The sequence below is a fragment of the Onychomys torridus genome, chromosome 5 (assembly GCF_903995425.1).
Source record: "Onychomys torridus chromosome 5, mOncTor1.1, whole genome shotgun sequence".
Taxonomy (NCBI): domain Eukaryota; kingdom Metazoa; phylum Chordata; class Mammalia; order Rodentia; family Cricetidae; genus Onychomys; species Onychomys torridus.
The window spans coordinates 6710476-6730709 of NC_050447.1; the positions used below are offsets into that span (position 1 = coordinate 6710476).

Consider the following 20234-nt stretch of genomic DNA (forward strand, 5'->3'; position numbering starts at 1 on the left):
CCTATCTATACACACTCTTACCTCTGGCTTTTCCTTAATGGCTAACCACATGCACAGTTGCTTTTTAAAGGCCCCATTGCTAATGATGAGAACATATGCATGTAACAAATTATGATTAGTAATCATTTTTAAAGATTGTATAATTATATATAAAATATAAAGAATAAACAGTGGGGGTGGCGAATAAGGAAAAATAGCATTTACTGGTAATGTAATATCCCAAACAATTGCGAGATATAGTGTACATGTTCTGGTAGCCACACAAAGGATAGCAAATTTAGGTACTAATCATGGTTATCAAAACACAGATTGAACTTATTGGAAGTCAACAGTAATATTTTTAACATTCTTCTGCAAGAGAAACTGGCCCAATGTCATCACTAATGAGAAGGCTACTTTTTCCTAATATCAATCAGGAAATGCCCTGTGAGCAAAGACACAGAGATTCTTTCTTTTAAATAATTTAATGAGCCTCAGTTTTGTGCTAGACCAAAAGAAAACAGCACGCAAGGCAGTGTTTTCGTAATTCTTGCTTCAAGTAAAGGTCACCAGTAGTTTGAACAGATGATTGCTGACTGTCAAGAAATAAACTAGCGTGTGTTAGGCTGGGAAGCACAATATAATTCCAAAAGAAACTTCATCCTCAAAGCTCCAGTTCTCATGTCTAGGTGTGTTTATTATTAGATACTCCAAAGAGAACACCTAGGTGGGGATGCAGATGCCTAGCACACTCAGGTCCTGGGTTCCATCCCAAAGAACAAAAGCATGCAAGAGCAAGAGCTGAGGTTCTCCTGTTTCTAATTCACCATCTTCACCTTGCAGACCTTTGTCTTACTTCTCATAATGTCCTCTCACATTCTATTTGTACTTCTGTGTAACATGAATCTTAAAAGGTCTTATTAATAAAAACAAAAACAAAAACAAAAACAAAAAAACAACCCAGAGCCAGATATTGGGGTGAAAACCAAGAGATCAGAGGAATAAAACAAGCTACAGCCAACCTCACCTTATCAACTCCTAAGCCTCCAGAGAGACCTACTTCCTGTATACTCAACACCTTGTGTACCTCTCTGTGCCCTGCCATCTTACTTCCTTTTTCCACCCAGCTTCATTACTTCCTCTTTCTGCCCAGCTCTATCACTTCCTGTCTCTCTGTACAGACCTACTATGGTTAAGTAGCACTAGGATTAAAGGCATGTGCCACCAAGCCTGGCTCTGTTCCCAGTGTGGCCTTGAACTCACAGAAATCCGATGATCTGATGGATCTCTGCCTCCTGAATGCTAGGATTAAAGACATGTGCTACCACTGCCTGACCTCTATGTTTAATATAGTGGCTGTTCTGTTCTCTGATCCCCAGATAAGCTTTATTGGGGTGTACAAACGAAGTATCACCACACTTCTGTATTGAAAATTCCTCTTCTTACAAGGATGATGGCCATAGCACATAGGACCCAGCCAACCTCCTCCAAGATGAGCTTGGCTTAGATTACATCTGTAGTAACACTACTTCAGAAACAAGGTCATATTCTGAGGTAGTGAGGTCTATGCCTTCAACATATGGATTTGAAATGTTTGTATTACATTTATTTGTGTATGTTCGTGCATGTGTGCAAATGTCAATTTTTTTTTCTTCTACCATGTGAATATGTGGGATTAGAACTCAGGCCATCAGGCTTGGAGGCAAGGACTCCCCATCCCCGCCCCAAGCCATTTTGCTTGGGTTGTATTTCCAGAACAATGATTCACTTTGCCCAATGTATAAAGCAATTTTACTTCCATATCAAGAATAAGAATTGTTAGGAGAGCTACCCAGCTCCCAAGTGCTCTGTAATTTGTGCTAGACAAGAAAGGGGTTTGCAAAAGGAAGCAGAAAGGTTTCCTTGAGTTTCCAAAATGTATTCGTTTATTGGGCAATGTTCTGAACACTGATACCCTGCAGTGGACAAAATGGGTAAAATTTCTCCCTAATCTCTCCCTTCATGGTGATCACATCCTAATGGAAAGAGATGGCACATAAACAAACAGGGGACTCACATCAATCCTCAGTGGGTGTTGAATGCTGTAAAGATAAACAAAGGCTGATTGGAAATGCAGTAGGGATTGAAACTTTAAACAGGGTGATCAGGGAGGCCTTTCTAAGAAGATGACCTTTAAGTGAGTCATCTAATGTAGATAGATCACTGGTGAAGAGGCATGCCAGACAGGAAATGTTATTGTTGGTGACTTTAAGGGAAACAGTACGGCCAGAGTGTGAGGGAGGATGAGTGTGATGACAGCTAAAGTTCAAAAGGCTCTGGGGAAGATCATAAAGGAACTGGCAGAGTTCTGAGGAGTTCAGATTTCCCTATGGAGTTGTTGGAAGAGTCTGAGGTGGAGAGTAAGATCACATGACTTGGGTTTTTAGGAGACTCTCCCTGACTGGGAGAAACACCAGGAAGCTACAGCCAAAGTCCAGGTGAGAGATACTGACCATGGCTGGGCCTAAGGGAGGTCATGGGGGGGGGGGGGTGATGGAGAGATACAGGCCCATGGCTGGGCCCAAGTGAGGTCAGGGTGGGGGTAATGGAGAGATACAGACCCATGGCTGGGCCCAAGGGAGTTTGTGGGGGGAGAGATACTGACTTATGACTGGGCCAAGGGAGGTGAGGGGGAGAGATACTGACTTATGACTGGGCCAAGGGAGGTGAGGGGGAGAGATACTGACCCATGGCTGGACTAAGGGAGGTGGGGGGTGTGTGTGGAGAGAAGTACTTGGATTCTGGATAAGTTTTGAAAGCAAGGCTAGTTGGATTTGATATTAATTAATATAATGTATAAAAGAAAGGAAGCAAAGAAAGAAGGAAAACTCCAATTTTTCATCCTACCAAACAGTGAGTTTCCTCACTTGTCATTAATACCAGTTAATTTTATTTATCTAAACAAAGTAAAAAAATGTATTTAGTTGTATCCATAAGTGAAAGGAGTTGATAAATTAAAATTTAAACTTAAAAAAAAATTCCTTTGAAAGTTGTAAACCAGCATGAGAAAAAATGAAAAAGAAAAAGAAAGGAAAACAGACCAAACAGGAAAGCTGAGCAGTTGCCAGTTAAAAGAAGCTTTGTGTAGACGAATTAAAATAATACAATGTGTGATCTGAGCAAGCCAACAATAAAAAATAAACCATGACGCTACCATAGAAATGTAGACAACAGTTGGCTCACCTTGTAACAGATCATTTGATAACCAAGATATTGTGGTTAATTTGGGGGAAGTGTATGATATTGTTTGCTAAGGTCCTTGTTTTTTAGAAACTTTTAAATTAAGTTTTTGTTTGACAGTTTCCTATTTGTTTTTTTTTGTTTGTTTTTTTGTTTTTTTTGTTTTTGGTTTTTGGTTTGTTTGTTTGTTTGTTTGTTTTGAGCTGGGGATTGAACCCAGGGCCTTGCGCTTGCTAGGCAAGTGCTCTACCACTGAGCTAAATCCCCAACCAAGTGACAGTTTCCTATTTGTATATAATGAATTCTGATTACTCTCACACACCCTCTGTTATCTCTCCCATCTCTTCACGCCCTTTCCCAAACACTGCCAGTGTCTTTCCCAGACTTGTGGCTGTGTGACTCATCAGTTTAATCCTGGCCACTGGTTTGACCATTGGATTGGAACTAGCCATTGGAATCTAGTGGGGTCATCAGTGGGTCACAAGTGAGTGTAACAATCCCCTTCTCCCTGAATCTCCCAGTAGCAAAGAGTTCAGTAGCCAGGGGCAGGGCCACTGGTCCCTCCCCTTCCTCCAAGCCTGACTGTCGACTGGCCAATGCTTGTGAAGACCCCTGCAGGTACCTGCATTTCTGTGAGTTCAGGACTGTTAAGACTCTGTCTGGCCCAGGAGATCATCCTTCACAGTCCTCCTGATCTTTCAGCTCTTACATTCTTTCCACCTCTCTTCCATAGTGTAGCCTCAGAGCACACAGTGGAAATAGCTGTCGTTTTTCCTAAACAGCTGTGGAGCCCTGGCTGTCCTAGAACTCTCTGTGTAGACCAGGTGGCATTGTACTCTCAGAGATCTGCCTGCCTCTGCCTCCTGAATGCTGGGATTAAAGGTGTGTGCCACCACCACCCAGCAAGGTTTTGTTTTTGGTTTTTTGTTTTGTTTTGTTTTGTTTTGTTTTGAAACAGGTTCACAGTGCTCAGCATGGATTCTCTACTTGGAGCGTGTCTCAAATCCAATCAAAGAGCAGTCAGTACAACCATAACAGTGGTGCCTACTAGATGGGCACTGCTTAAGAGTTGGTCTTGTAGACTGTAGGCATCACTTCTGGATAAGACCAATGAGATACCCTTTCTAGCCAATGGCCTACATTGCACCTTCAGGACTATGGAAACTAGCTGTCAGGAGAAAAGTCCTCATTTTTTGATAAATGTTCCTTGAAGTGTTTATTGAGACACTACAGTATCAAGGATTTGCTTTTTCATAGTCTAGTGGTAAAGTGGTAAAACAAAAGACCATAAATTTGGTTATTATTGTTAATTTGTTGCTCTCCACTTGTATGAATACTAAAAATTGTGTTGTATGTAATGAAGTAAACAATGGATGAGGGTGTATTCTAATGGTAAACCACATATTTAATCCCTAGGACAAATATTTACACACATCACAATCATTACAGATTAGTGACATCAGTTGTCCCCAAAGAGGGGCCTATGTAGAGTGTAATGAGATTCTTGCCTGTCTCTGTCTTTGTGTCTTCCCAGTGCCAACTTACTAAAACATATTGTCTACTAATGAGTACAGCGAAAACGTTGAGCCTGCCCTGGCAGACGGGGGTGAGGGGGGAGAGCAGCATGCATGGAAAATAAGTTTCAGGACAAGCTGCCAATAAACCACTCCTGAGTCTCCTTATTCTGGTTTCTGGCTGGTTGTCTCATTCTGAGGTGATGCTTAATTCAGCAGCACGTAAGCCCAGGCTAGAATGACTCAGAGAGTAGTTCCTTTGGGCAGTAGAACAGAGTTTGTTGAGGAGCAAAGTTTTCCATGCAAGTTTCAACAGATTGGTTCAAAAACAATGCCTGCATTGCAAGAAACAGTAAACCACAACCAACATCTGAGGATAGTGGTTCATTTCCTGACTGGATTCCTGGCTTTACATCCTGGTCCTGTGGGTAACTGTGTTAGATTTCATTATATTACTGCTGTTATATATTATGAGAGTCATTTTATGGGCGAAATGAACACATATAGTTTTATATGAATGAGAGATTTACGTTGAACTAAAAGTCTATCTCCACTTACTTCGCAATGCAATTTTTATGCCTGGACCTGGAATTGAATTTCTCTGTGTGTGCATGTGTATGTGAGTGTGCACCACAGCGCACATGGAGATCAGAGAACAATTTGCAGCAGTCTCTGCTCCCACCATGTGGGTGCTGGCTTGGTGTCAGGTACCTTTCTCCCTGAACTATCTCCTGACCCTGCAGTTTTTACATCTTTGAGTCATAAAATCACCTGAATTTCCAGGGCTGGATAGATGGCTCAGTGGGTAAAATGCTTGCTGAACAAGTATGAGGTCCTGAGTTCTATCCTCAGAGCCTTCTTAAAGGTGACAGCAGAGAATCAACTTCTAAAAGTTGTCCTCTGTTGCACCTGTGCACCATGGCACATGTGTGCACACCACATGCACACGCATACACGTGATACAGACACATACATACAACAATAAAAATAACAACACTTTTAAAAGAATCCCATTATTTTCTACTGTAATGTGTCCTATTTAAAATAAATAAAAACAAGTGAAAGAGGTCAAGGGAGCTAACATGTCTCTTCTGTGTCATGGAGGCAGAGCTAGAAGGTTCTATCTGCCAACCAGATACAAGCCTGTCCTGGAGGATGAACATGCCTCAGCTCGCAGGCCTGTGAGAAATACATTCCTATTACTTATAAGTTACCCAGTTCCTGGTATGAGAACCTGAACAGGATGGAACACAATTCAATAGGTATGTTCCCTCATCTTCACTAGGAGAACCCTAATTTAATGAGTGACAACATGTTTAGTTAAAATAATATGCATTAAAACATCCTCACTAATGAGATCAAATGGAATCAGAAGTTGCTAGAAAATAAAACTCTTGTAAAGTTTTTCAAAAGAAACCAGAAAGAGAATAGGGAGACAACACCACAGAGAGAAGATGTTACGAAAGACATTGCTGATCAAAGACTGCTGCCCCAATAGTCAAAGAACTCTGTAAAATTCAACAGTAAGAAAATAAACAATATGATCTAAAAGTAGGAAAAGTGCACAAAACATGTGGACAGACACCATTAAAGAAGACATGTAGATGACATGTGGACAGACTCCACTAAAGAAGACATGTAGATGACATGTGGACAGACACCACTGAAGAAGATATGTAGATGACACATGGACAGACACCACTGAAGAAGACAGGTAGATGACACGTGGACAGACACCCCTAAAGAAGACATGCAGATGACATGTGGACAGACTCCACTGAAGAAGACATGTAGATGACATGTGGACAGACTCCATTAAAGAAGACATGCAGATGACACGTGGACAGACTTCACTAAAGAAGACATGTAGATGACACGTGGACAGACTTCACTAATGAAGACATGTAGATGACATGTGGACAGACTCCACTGAAGAAGACATGTAGATGACATGTGGACAGACTCCACTGAAGAAGACATGTAGATGACATGTGTACAGACTCCATTAAAGAAGACATGCAGATGACATGTGGACAGACTTCACTAAAGAAGACATGTAGATGACATGTGGACAGACTTCACTAAAGAAGACATGTAGATGACATGTGGACAGACTTCACTAAAGAAGACATGTAGATGACACGTGGACAGACACCACTGAAGAAGACAGGTAAATGACACATGGACAGACACCACTAAAGAAAACACGCAGATGGCGGACAGCATGTGATATGGCATTTTATGTCATCATCAGGGAACTGTGAACATGAAGAACAGCAGGAAACTTAGCACCCAACCTCTACCACCACCAAATGCTGACAGAGACATGGAACAGGGAGTCTCCTCCATTGCTGGTGATAACACAATCAACTGTAAATGGCAGTTAGACGGTTCTTACAAAATTAGACATACTCTGGCTCTGTCATCTACAAAAGACACTTCTTGATGTTTACCCAAATCATTTGAAAACTTAACGTCCGCTCAAACCCTGAACACAGGTGTTTATTAAAGCAGATTTTTTTTTCAGAATTGCTCAAATATGGAAGCAGTCATAATATCCAACTGGTTTACACCAATACATGTATCTCTTCAAAGCACATTGTTATGTGACATATGGTTCCAACTTCTGAAAAGCCAAAAAATATAGAGAGAATGAAAGTATCAGTGGGGTGCATGAGCAGGCTTTGTGGAGCCCACTACCTATGATGGGACACCTTGTGCAGCCTTGAGGCATGAGGAAGGGCTTAGACTTGCCTCTACTGGATGTGCCTCCTAATGGGAGTCCTTGTCTTCTTGTAGTGGAGAGTGGGGGATAGGTTGGGAGGGGAGGCTGGGGGTGGGCAGGAGGAGGGAAGAGGGGATCTTTGATTGGTGTGTAAAATGAATGAAAAAATTTTCTTATTAAAAAAATGAAAGAAAGAAAGAATCAGTGGTTGTGAGAACCAGAAGTAAAGGTAGGAGAGATGGTTGGTTATGTCAAACACAAATCTTGAGGCCAAGGAGACGGTTTTTATAATATTACAGTGATGGTCACATATCAATATATATTCATCAAAACCCATGGAAGGTGCAACACTGAATTTGAACTCAAATGTAAAACTATGGGTTGTGGGTGATGGGGATATGCAGTGCAACCCCATTACTGTGACCTTTGATCTTAATACACATACCACTCTGGTGTAGAATGTTGGTAGTGGGAGATAAGTCTGGGTGCATCAGGACAGGAGATATATAAGAAATCAGTACTCTCTGCTTAATTTTGTGGTGAATTTAAAACTGCTTTGACACTGGGCATGGTGACGCACACTTTTAATTCCAGGTATTAGGAAAGGCAAGGACACTTGGATCTCTGAGAGTTTGAATTCAGCCTAGTCAAAAGAGTGAGTTCCAGGACAGCCAGGGCTATATAGAAAGACCCTATCTTTTAGGGTTTCTGTTGCTGTGAAGAGCCATCATAACCACCACAACTCTTATAAAGGAAAAATATTTAATTGAGTGGTGTACAGTTCAGAGGTTCAGTACATCATCGTCACGATGTGACATGGTGGCATGCAGGTAGACATGGTGCTGGAGGAGTTGAGACCCTCAGGCAACAGAATGTGGGTGTGGCTTGAGCATATATGAGACCTCAAAGACCACCCCCATAGTGACACACTTCCTCCAACAAGATCATAACTATTGCAACAAAGCCCCACCTCCTAATAGCACCACTCCCTATGAGCTTATGGGGCCATTTTTATTCATACTACCTACACCCAGTCTCAAAAAATGAAAACAAAACAAGACAACAATCTGGGCTGGTGAGATGGCTCAGTAGGCAAAGACATTTGCTGCCAAGCCTGAGGACTCAAGTTCAACACCTGGTACCCACACAGTAGAAAGAGAGAACCAACTCCTAGTTGTCCTCTGACCTTTACAGGCATACCATGGCACAAGTGCATCTAGACCCTAACACACACACACACACACACACACACACACACACACACACACACACACACACACACACTCACACTCACACACACACTCACACTCACACTCACACTCACTCACACTCACACACACTCACACTCTCACACACACTCACACAACACACTCACACTCACACACACTCACACTCACACACACTCACACAACACACTCACACTCACACACACTCACACTCACACTCACACACACTCACACTCACACACACTCACACACACTCACACTCACACACACACTCACACACACACTCACACTCACACTCACACTCACACACACTAAATGTAATTTAAATCTTTAAGGTAAAGTAAAATCTGTTAAAGAAAGAAAAAAGACAGTAATATTAGGGTAAAATATTCTCTTTAAATCCAATGAAAGCTTTTAATGGCAAATCAAGAGTGTGGACTCTTCTCTTGGGCCTTTCTCTGCTGCCACCGGAAGCCTAGACAGAGGGGAACTAATGCGGCTGTTCTGGGATTCCAGGGCAAAGAGCCTGGCTGAGCAGGAAAGCACAAGGCCCCAGCCATGGTGTTAGTTTCCTGCAGCTACATAAGAACAGTCCAAAGCCCGAATGGCTCAAAGCAGCAGCCCTGGGCCTCAGGCCTTCCTCAACCCCTGTGGTGGCGTGAATGTGAATGAACCCCCATAGACTGAGTCTGAGTACTTGGTCCCCAGCTGGTGGAATTGTTTGGGAAGGATTAGGAGGTGTGGCCTTGTTGGAAGAAGTGTGTAGGTGAGAGTGGACATTGAGATGTGTGAGTGAGTTCTCTCTGCCTCTGTTGAAGTTTGAGGCCTGAGCCCTCAGCTGCCACTCCAGCAGTCTGCCACCATGCTTTCATTCAGCTATCATAAACTCTGAACTCTCTGGAACTGTAAGTCCAGTTAAACTTTCTTTTGTGACTTGCCTCAGTCACAGTGTTTTATCTCAGCAATAGAAAGTAATGAAGACATACTCAGAAGACGGTCTTGGGTGTTTTGCTGTGATACAGCCTCTGCCTCCATGTTCAGATAGCTGTCTTCATCTTTGCTTCTAAAATACATCACCCATGGGTGAGGAAGTGGCCTGGATCTGGAACACTGGCCTAGCACACCCTGGAGTTTGATCTCCAGCACTACATAACCAGGTGTACTGACAATAAGAATTTAACCCAATACCTGGGAGGTAGAGAAGGGGAATCAGGAGTTCAAGGTCATCCTACATAATGAATTCAAGACCAGCCTAGGATACATGAAACCCTGCTCAAAAAACAAAGACAAAAGCACCCATTGCACTGAATTCAGGCCCACCTTTCTGACCCTACTGTGTGTAGCTTACATCTGATAGTACCATATTTTCAAAGAAACAACACATTCATAGGAACCCAAGATTAGGACTTCTGTTTATAGTGTGTGTGTGTGTGTGTGTGTGTGTGTGTGTGTGTGTGTGAGTGTGTGAGAGAGAGAGAGAGAGAGAGAGAGAGAGAGAGAGATGGAGATGTGTGTAGTGTGGGGGCATGGTACACATGTGGTGCCATGGTACACATGTGGAGACAGAGAGCAGCTGCCAGGCTTTGCCTTATAGCTTGTTGCTCCTGCTACAGCTCAGTTGGCCCAGGAGCTTGCAGGGATTCTCCTGTCTTTATCCCCCTTCAGAGCAGACACACTGGCATCACATATGCCACCAGATCCAGCTTCACATGGCTTCTGAGGATCCAAAGTTGCGTTTTTTAAACTTTCCCCAACTTTAATTAAAAAAAAAAAAAAAAAAAAGTGGTGGCAATCTCTAGAATATTGTCAGTCTACTGGGATTCCTCCTTTTTATATGACATTTGATTTCAAAAACACCTGATTGGTATACACGGTTCCCATCACACTAAGCAGGCGAGAAGCTGAAATCTGATGTGCTCTTCTTCCATCGTTCCCAGTCTGTGGTCTGCCTTTGGATCAGCAATGACTGCCTGAATGGCTACCATGGCTTCGTTAATTTTCGTCTGTAGCCCTGAGCTAGCTCTGTGTGCAGCAACCGCAGGCTCTGAGCAGCTTCAGTAGGAACTGCATCTCTGGTGTCAAAGCCAAGAATATGTCTGTCTAAAGCAACAAGTAAGCCCTCTTCTAATTGATTTTGCTTTAGCAACTGCATCCTGTGTTAGATGCTCCTGAACAAAAATACCAATCGCCTTAAGCATCACCAAGCAGTCATCAGGACACTGAATCTGCAGGAGGTTAGCCAGAGCCATGTACCCAGCCTTAAAATCAGGATTATTTGAGTCCAGCTTAATCAGCAGCTCTGCATCTTCAGCTGCATTGTCAGTGTTTTCCCTGTTGTCAGGCACTAAGTCCTTGCATTTTTCAGCATTAACTCCATATTTAAGTCCAACAGCCAAGCCAAGAAGCTACTCAATTGCTTCTTGCCCTCCCGAATCTTGAAAGAACAGTTAACACCTCTGAACTACTCAGAACTTGGGCCAGTTGCTGCTGTGGATGTTTCTCAAGTTACCTCTGTCTTTGGTCCTGTAGTGTCTGATTTTCTGGCCTTTGAGCCAAACAATAAAGATTCTAAATTCTGTTTCATCTTTACATTTGAAGCCTGTAGTAGTTCAGGGCTGTGAGCTTGCGTCATAGCATGGTCCCCGCTGCTTGCACTGGCCGCCTAGGCCTCCAGTGGGACAGGAAGAGTGGGGTGAGGCAGGCTAAAGATTTTTAAGGGTTCACAATTCAACTCAAAATGCTTAGTGTGATAGGAACTGTGTATACCGTCGGGTGGCATTCTGAACTGCTCAGCCACAGCTGAGATTTATGCATTTGAATTTACACAAGAGAAAACAAAGTCCTCGGTTTGTTTAAGTCTTTGTTCACAGCGTGGAATTCATTTCCTTGCTGAAGTTGTCATTTCGATGAGTGGGCTCTGAGAATTAGAAGGCAGTCAGCCACGTGGAGCCACCTATTCAGAGGACAGTCTGTTACTTCTGAAGGACAGAGACCATTATTCTCTTACTTGGGAGTGGCAGGGATGGGTGGGGACTTCTGCTCAGCTAAGGTTTTTCTAGTCATAATTTAAAGATCAAAACTGTTTTCAAACTAAAGCTTGCCAGAATCTGAAAAGGTCAGTGGCCATGTATTCAGCAGCCAAACATAGGTCCTTCCCGTCCTCAGACTCACAGCATCTCAGATGTATCTTCATTAGTCACCAGCATACCTCGGTGACTAAGACTACAAACGCTGCCGTTGTGCTTTTATGACCAGAAGTGCAGTGTGCTTGTCCAACACAATCCTGTTCAGTTTTATGCTGCTATCTCTCTGCCAGATGTGGAGCTTAAACACATGGTCAGCAGCCAATGCTGAAATGTGTCTACAGCTCGAGGGCATTCTTGGGCGTTTGTGGCAGTCGTAAGGGAGAACTGTGATTCATTCAGCAGATGCACAGGCTCCAGCAGCAAGGACCCAACACTGCTGCCTTCACTGCTGCTGATCCTGAGCCCTGGGTGTGCACATCCCTGTGGTGCACTCCATAAAGGCCGTCATCAGAGTAAGGCTGGGTCCCTTCACTTGCTCTTATGAAAAATGAGAACTGAACGTTAAGTTCACAGTTTCCATCTTTCCTTCATTTCTTCCCTAAAATATTTATTCAGTGCCAGTCTTGTGCCAGGCTAAATGGAGACGCCAAAAACCAAATAAATAAGGTACTATCCCTACCTCTAGTTTGAAAATAGAAAATGTAAAAGGTAGTAACTGCTGAGATTTGCTTAATGATAGAGCATCCAGGTGAAATCATATCTGTACTAATGGCATCAAAGTTGAAGTGAGGGCCAGTAAGAGGGCTCAGTTAGTAAGGGCAATGAAGCCTGGTGACCTGAGTCTGCTCCTTAGAACCAACATGGTGGAATGGGAGAACCAGCATGGACAGACATCTTCTGTCCTCCACACATAGACTCACACTACATAAGTAAACAAATGTAAAAAATGTGGAAGCAAAATTGTCTGAGAACAACAGGGGCTAATGGGAGAGAGGGAGAAGAGGCAGAGCAGTGGGTGGGGCAAGTATGCTTGAAGTACTTCATACACTTGTATGAAAAAGGCCACGTGCAACCCTGCATAATTAGACTAACAACACCAGAAAGAAAGGGCTATTGGGACATCACTCAGTCAAGGGAAGTTCCTGCTGACAGTGGTGTTGAGGTTAAGATCTGGGGTCTGTACACTAGGAGCAGGCAGGTAGGCATATGCAGTGCTCTGCAAGGGGGCACAGAACACATGTGGGGATGCGGTGGGAAATGTCAACAAAATGAGTGAAATCTGGTCATATTGTGAAGGTGTTGGAAGATGACTGAAGCTGGAGTCCGACACTTCTAACGTCAGATGTGTTTAGAAAACTATCTCAACAAAAGCACACATAAAAGACAAGAACAGGGCTGGAGAGATGGCTCAGAGGTTAAGAGCACTGGCTGTTCTTCCAGAGGTCCTGAGTTCAATTCCCAGCACCCACATGGTGGCTCACAACCATCTATAATGAGATCTGGTGCCTTCTTCTGGCCTTCAGGGATACATGCAGGCAGAACAGTGTGTACATGATAAATAAAATAAATCTTTTTTAAAAAAAGATAAGAACAGATCAAGAGAGGGCTGGCAAGATGGCTCAGAGGGGCTTGCCTTTAGGGGCTTGCCATAAAGCCTGACTGAGTTTGATCCCCAGAACCAACATAGTAAAATGGGAGAACAGACATCTTCAAGATGTTCTCTGCCCTCCACACATGCTCACAAATGTATGAATGCACACACACACACACACACACACACACACACACACACACAAAGTGTTAAAAATAAAAAGAACAAGGAGTCAGTTGAGGAACCAACCATAAGAAAGAAAGTGTGGCAGTAATGGCATGGACTGAGGTCATGAGTCATTCCACAATGCTGTAGTTGCCATGGATAACCTTGACTGGGAGGAGCTAAGCATTTGGTGCTCCAGGAAGCAAGCTGAAAATCTTGAGTGAGTCATCATACTTCTCATGGTTTACACTCATCACAAACATAGGGGCTTCAGCAGAAAGAGCAGACATGATGGCTCTGTTAGCTCCACTCTTCAAGTGAGCCCAGCCTTCTCCACTGTAGTGAAGACACCAGTAGACCCTACAACATACTGGGCACCAGCACCACCTCATTTGATATTGTCAGGATCTCATTCCTGGAAGATGGTGATGGTCTTTCCATTGATGACAAGTTTCAAGTTCTTAGCCTTGATTATTCTGTTGAACTTGCCATGGGTAGAGTCAGACTGTAACATGTAGACTATGTAGTTGAAGTCAATGAAGGGGTCATTGATGGAAACAATACCCACCTTGCCAGAGTTGAAGGAAGCCCTGGTAACCAGGTGCCAAATATGGCCAAATTACTTCACTCTGACCTTCACCAACAATGTCTCAACATGTATGAGAAGATACAGCTGTCTATAGAATAGAGAGGAGCAGAGAGCTGCTTTAAAATTTTTAATGTGAAAAACAGATTTACTTTAGAAATTGGATATTAATGGAAATGAATTAAAAATGTGTGGCCTATAAGTCATTGTATGTGAATCAATAGTTCTCAATTATTCTTTTTCTCAAGTTCTTTGAGGCTCTCACCAACTCCTGTGCCTCAATCTTAGACAATATTCCTCTTTTTGTTTGTAGAAAATGGGGGAGAGATATTGATAGATTGAATCCCAAAGGAATGCCAGAGTTGGGGAACCCACACAGAGTCTCCATGTAACAAGGGCTATTGGGGTCCAGCCCCAGACAACTCTTTCCCAGAGTCCAGAAGAGACACTACAAGGGACTGGTATCTAATCTGAGTGATAATGAATAAATCTACATACACCATGCTCTTTCAGTCCATTCACTTTATTCTTCTAAATCAATTCTACAAGTGCTGTGGGGTACTGGTTTATATATACTTACAAGCTGTAATTCTTTGACAATACAATTCAAGGCTTTCAGGGTCATAGAGAGAGGTGATAAGATCCACACAAAGAGCAGTAATTGTCAGTTTTCATTGACAACCCAAAAGGGGAAAGACAAATAGTCAAACAAGGACTAAAATCAGTTAAGAGATCTAAAGAGGAATTTATGTGCTTGGACTATATTCTTAGAAGTGGCTAGGTAAAATGTTAGGAGTCTATATGTCAGTATAAGTCACTAGTGAAGTAAAACTGTCTTTTATTCCTTCAGCACCATTTCTACTTGGTGGCACCATTTTCTGGCAGGGCAGGGAAAGTGTTTTCAGTAGCAAGGCAACCTGATTGCAATAAGTAGCACTTGGTTCATAAAAGCTCTGAGTTAATAGCTAAAGGGGGAATCTTTGGAACTAAGGATAACACCTGGGCTATGGGAATAAAAGAGGAGGATTTAAGCTTAATTTGCACAAGAAATGAAGCTTGGCACCTATCGTCCACCTGGCCTTGGTGGTTGTCCCATAGGGTCAGTGGAAATATTAACTATCTTCAGATGGCTGGATACCAACCTGGTAACAGCAAGCAGTAAATCTGTTAAATTAGGGTCTTGTGTTAATAAACTGGGGTGAAGGTAAGGAATTAAGGAGTTAAGGTTAGTGAGGTTATCTTTTCTTATCTGTAGGTAAGATGAGCTCAGGACACACTAATGTTTATCTATCTGCAATCTGAATGCTTATCTATCTGCAGTCTGTCCTTGGATGTTGAGAAATAGCTCAGATGAAATACTTTTATCCAGAGATGGCCCTGGCCAGATGTTTGCTAATGAAGATAATTATAGAAAGGCAGACTCTAAGTCTGTGCTACAAAGAGGAACAAAGGCCTGATTATGGGAAAGGAGTCTTGACTGTGTGACTGTTTTCAAACACAGCTGGGGAATGTTATCTAGATACCTCAATAGTACATGGGAAGTTGTGCCCAATAAATGATCAACCACACTGTTATAAGTTTTTAAAAAAGAATCAAATGGGAAAGCTACAATAGCACACAAGAAATTCATTGTAGGAAACAGCCAGTATCATCAAAACTCCTTGAGTCTGGGCTTCCCTATGGAAGAGCCCTTGGCTCTTCCTGGTATTAGCTTTGCCAGTGCCAGCTGAATTCTTACTTCATATTTTTGCACCTCACAGCATCTAAGTTGAATCTGCTCTGCATTATTAAAACGTTTTAAGATAAGCAATGCCATCATGCTAATAGGTAGTGCATGTGAAGGAAAGCAACTCTGTCTAAGCAAGGGGTCTTTGATATGAAGCTGTGTCGAATTAATGAGACAGCACGTACACATTACCAAGCACAGCTCTCAATGACTGATAGATACAGCATCAGAGACTACCAGTCACATCCATTCCCTAATTTATATATACGAGGCACCCAACTAGGTTGCATTTCCCAGCCTTCTTTGCAGTTAGGTATAGCAACATGGCAACGGACATCAAAAATACATGAGTCAAAATAGTGAGAAGTGACACACCACTGGGTTAATTCCTCCACACTGTCCCCTTTCTTTGAGCTGAAAATACAGTTGCAATTGCAAGCCAGTAGCTAAAGATGCTACCTTTGCGAATATCGTGGGGACACAGGGAAGAACCCAGGTCCTGTGTGTGTCAACATGACACAGGAGTGAGCCTCAACTAAGAAAATGCTTCCGTAATACAAGGCAGTAAACAGTCTGCAGGGCATTTTATTAATTAGTGACTGATGGGGGAGGGCCCAGCTCATTGTGGGTGGTGCCATACCTGGGTTAGCAGTCCTGGGTTCTATAAGACAGTAGTCTGAGCTAGCTACAGAGAGAAAGGGAGTAAGTAACACTCCTCATGGCCTCTACATCAACTCCTGCATCCAGATTCCTGCTCTGTTTGAGTTCCTGTCCCGGCTTCTTTCTGTAATGGACTATAATGTGGCGGCATAAACCAAATAAACCTTTTTCTCCCCAACTTGCTTTTTGGTCATGGTGTTTCATCACAGCAATAGGATCCCTAACTAAGACATTTGCAATCTGTTAATTTCATTTCTCTTATCACAATTACATTCTAGCATTCAAACATTGTCCTCAAGGGTCTTAGGAGATGGCTCAGTAGTATTTGTTATTCAGGAATGAGGACAAGAGTTCACATGCCCATATCCCATATAAATGTTGGGTGGACATGACAGCCCACTTGTAATTCCAGTACTCAGAAGGCCAGAGATGGTGGTGGTGGTGGTTTGTGTGTCCTCATAACAATCTATCCAACTAGACTAGCCACATGGGTGAGCTCTGGGTTCAATTGAGAGACCCTGCCTCAGTGAATAAGGTGGATAATGATTAAGGAAGAGTCTAGACATCAATATCAAACCTCTATATGCATGTATACACCTCATCCTTATACAAACAAAAAATGCATTGTACATACACACACCACATATGTACCCATGCAATAAATAAATTTTAATTTAAAAGTTATCTTTATTTGCTTTAAAATCTAAATTGCTCATATGAATCAGTACAACGAAAGACAGGCTTTTGAGGTTCTCTTTTGATTAATGACTCAGAGAAGGTTGGAGATTGTAGTGACTCTTTTGTGGAGTCATCAGTAAGGCCAAGTCTCCCTTGCCCAGCAATTACTCTTCCTAAAACAACCTAACTTCCTCAATGGAAGCTGAGACCATTCTAAAAACTTTCTTGATGACCAGATTCCCATTGTGATTCTTCCCTTCATAGCCAAACAATGTAACCTTTTGATTTTCTGTCATCTGAAATATTTGTAATCTTGGGTCCTTGAAAAGCCCAGCAGGAAATAAGTCCAGTGTAGTATCATTTCAAGATAATAGACATTGTTAAAACATTCCAGATAAGATGGTAATGACTGCAGAAAAAGCATTTAAGCATCTACAGTACACAAAGCATTGTCTTACCATCCCTCCTCTGAAGTAAGTTCTCATGGCTAACATTTAGCGGCAGCTTGACTGAATTTAGAGTCACCATGGAAACACACCTCTGGGGTGTGTCTATGAGGGTGTTTTCCAAAAGGTTTAACTGAGGCAGGAAGCCCCTCCCTAGGCGTTGGTAATACTAACCCATTGGCTGACATCCTGGACTAAAGAAAAGGAAAAGTGAACTAGACACCAGCATTCACTTGTCTCTGCTTTGTGTCTGCAGATACTATGTGACCTGCTGCCTCAAGCTTCCTGTGGCCAGCATGGATTGTGTCCTCAATTATGAGCCATAATAACCTTGCTTTTCTTTTTTCCTTTCTTCCTCTTTTTTTTCTTGCTTTCTTTTCTTATTTATTTGTTTGTTTGTTTTTCGAGACATAGTTTCTCTGTGTATCTCTGGCTGTCCTGGAACTCACTCTGTAGACCAGGCTGGCCTTGGACTCAGAGATCTGCCTACCTATGCCTCTGCCTCTGCCTCTGCTTCTGCTGGGATTAAAGGCATGCACCACCACCACCCAGCCCCTACTTTTCTTATGCCAGGCATAAAACTAAATAATAAATATTCATGGCCAACAACAACAAGATCTACAGTATAGAAGTGGATTTTATCTGGGCATCTTGGAAGGAGAAATGAATTTAAACTATTGAGGAACAGAGAGAAGAAAGAAAAGAGAAGGAGTCAACATATACAGAATAAGAGCAGTGCTCACCTTTTCCCCCCATTCCCATTTCTCAACTTCTAGAAACAACTATCACTAAATGTCCTCGGCTGTGTTGAATGCCTGCTTCCCAACAGTGACTTTAGAAACACTTTGGGGCCTGCCTAGGGGAAGTGGGTCACAGGGGCATAGTCTTGAAAGTTATGGCTGCTCTCTTCTAGCCCCTCTCCCCGTTCACCATCAAATGAACAGTGACAGTCACATGCAGCCAGCATGATGTCCTGCTTTACCACTGGCCATAATCATGGGCTACGAGCCTGTAACTTTCGGAACCAGGAGCCAAAATAAACTCTTGGACCTTGTAAGTAACTTTCATCAGGTACTTGTCCCATCAACACAATGTCTAACTAGCAGAGTCATCTTCCTCTGGGATGTTTCAGACAAAAAGGTGTCTGCCTCACATGTGAACCTGAGTCAGGCTCTTGGCAGCTGCTCCTATAAGTCACTTGTTCCTACGTATTCCTAGGCATTGCTTTCAGTTCAGTGGTGAGCCTTTACCTCAGTGCTGACAAGATGATAATGGCCTCCATGAAAGGATGAAAGACCATGTTTCCTTTTGTTTCTTTTCTCCTTAATACAAACAAAAATACAGAGCTTGGGCTTAAGACATAGCTCAGTGGTTATAAGCTCTTCCAGCAGACCTGGCTTTAATTCCCAGCACCCACCCAAATGGCAGCTCAAATGGTATTTCGCTCCAGTTCCAGGGGATCCAAACATTGTATCATAGAAACAACACTTTCAAAGATAGAAAGTATTGGGGGATATTAAACAAGGATTTCCTAACTATGATGTTTCCTGTTGAAATTCCCCCTACCTGTAGATTGTGTCCAAAAGTTTTGGATTCATTTTTCTACTACCAGGCACTCTCCAGAAGTCTATCTGTACTTCAGAAATGAAGTCTTCCTCACCAAGCAAATGAGCCATCTACATTGAAGTGTGTGAACATGAAGAAGCAGCTTTGTTCCTTTTGGCCAGGTTGAACTAGTAGGCAGGCCTCCTCTTTATTATATCTGTTAGGGAGAGGATGACTAAAGCATGTCAGTGAAGGAAACACCAAAACTAATAATACACCAGATGTGCCTACTGATGCAGTAGTGGCATAAATGTTATGGGAGCAACCAATCACTTTCTTGTTGGATTTAAAGCCCACTCCACAAAACAGAACTCATGCCTAGTGCATTAGCTGAAACAAAAATTCATGGCTGGGTAAGTCATAGACCCTACGGGAGAAGTTAGTAACATTATTTCACTAAATGGACATAATAATAAACTGCCCCCTAAGTTCTGATATCCATAGATCAGTGTATCACTCAACCTTTACCAGAGAAGCTTCTTTTTGCAGTAGATGATAATTCACTACAGAGGCCCACAGTTGGTCAACATGTAGAAAATAAGAGACTATAGTGCTACGCTCTAAATAGTATATTTATATCACAGCCCTACATCCAAGGTTCAGAGATTATCATGAAAGAGGGGATGAAAAGGTTCTAAGAGCCAGGGATAGTGGATATCTGCAACAAAACCATATTTGTCAGTTGTGATAGGGTCATTGCATGTATGAATTCACAAATATGACTGCTTGCATAAGATCTGAGCAAAACTGAACCAATTGAAAGCCCAGCATGGATGAGAGTGGGTGGGGCTCATGAAGTCTCACCTAAAGCTTATTGTGGGATTTTTTAAGGCAACTCTAAGTAGTTAGAAGGAGATTTATTTTGGGGTAACTTACGGCCAGTAAAGGGGTTGGTTACAGGATTCAGGAGAGTTGAAGTACAGTCTAGTGGGGTTATCTGGAGAACTATGCTTAGTCTACCATCCAGTATCCAGGATCATAAGGAACCAAGAGAGCCACCATATCCAGATCCTAGGTCTTAAGGGCTCCCATCTTGGACCCACCCAGGGGCAAGTCATAGGTAGGCATGGCAGTTACTGGCTGCCTCA

The 20234-nt window shown here is 42.6% G+C and overlaps 2 pseudogenes; both read right to left on the reverse strand.

The window, feature by feature from the left end:
* Positions 1-10543: 10543 nt before the first annotated feature.
* On the reverse strand, positions 10544-11300 carry LOC118583851 (annotated as a pseudogene).
* A 2554-nt stretch (positions 11301-13854) lies between these two features.
* Positions 13855-20234, reverse strand: part of LOC118583852 — an 88940-nt pseudogene continuing 82560 nt past the window's right edge.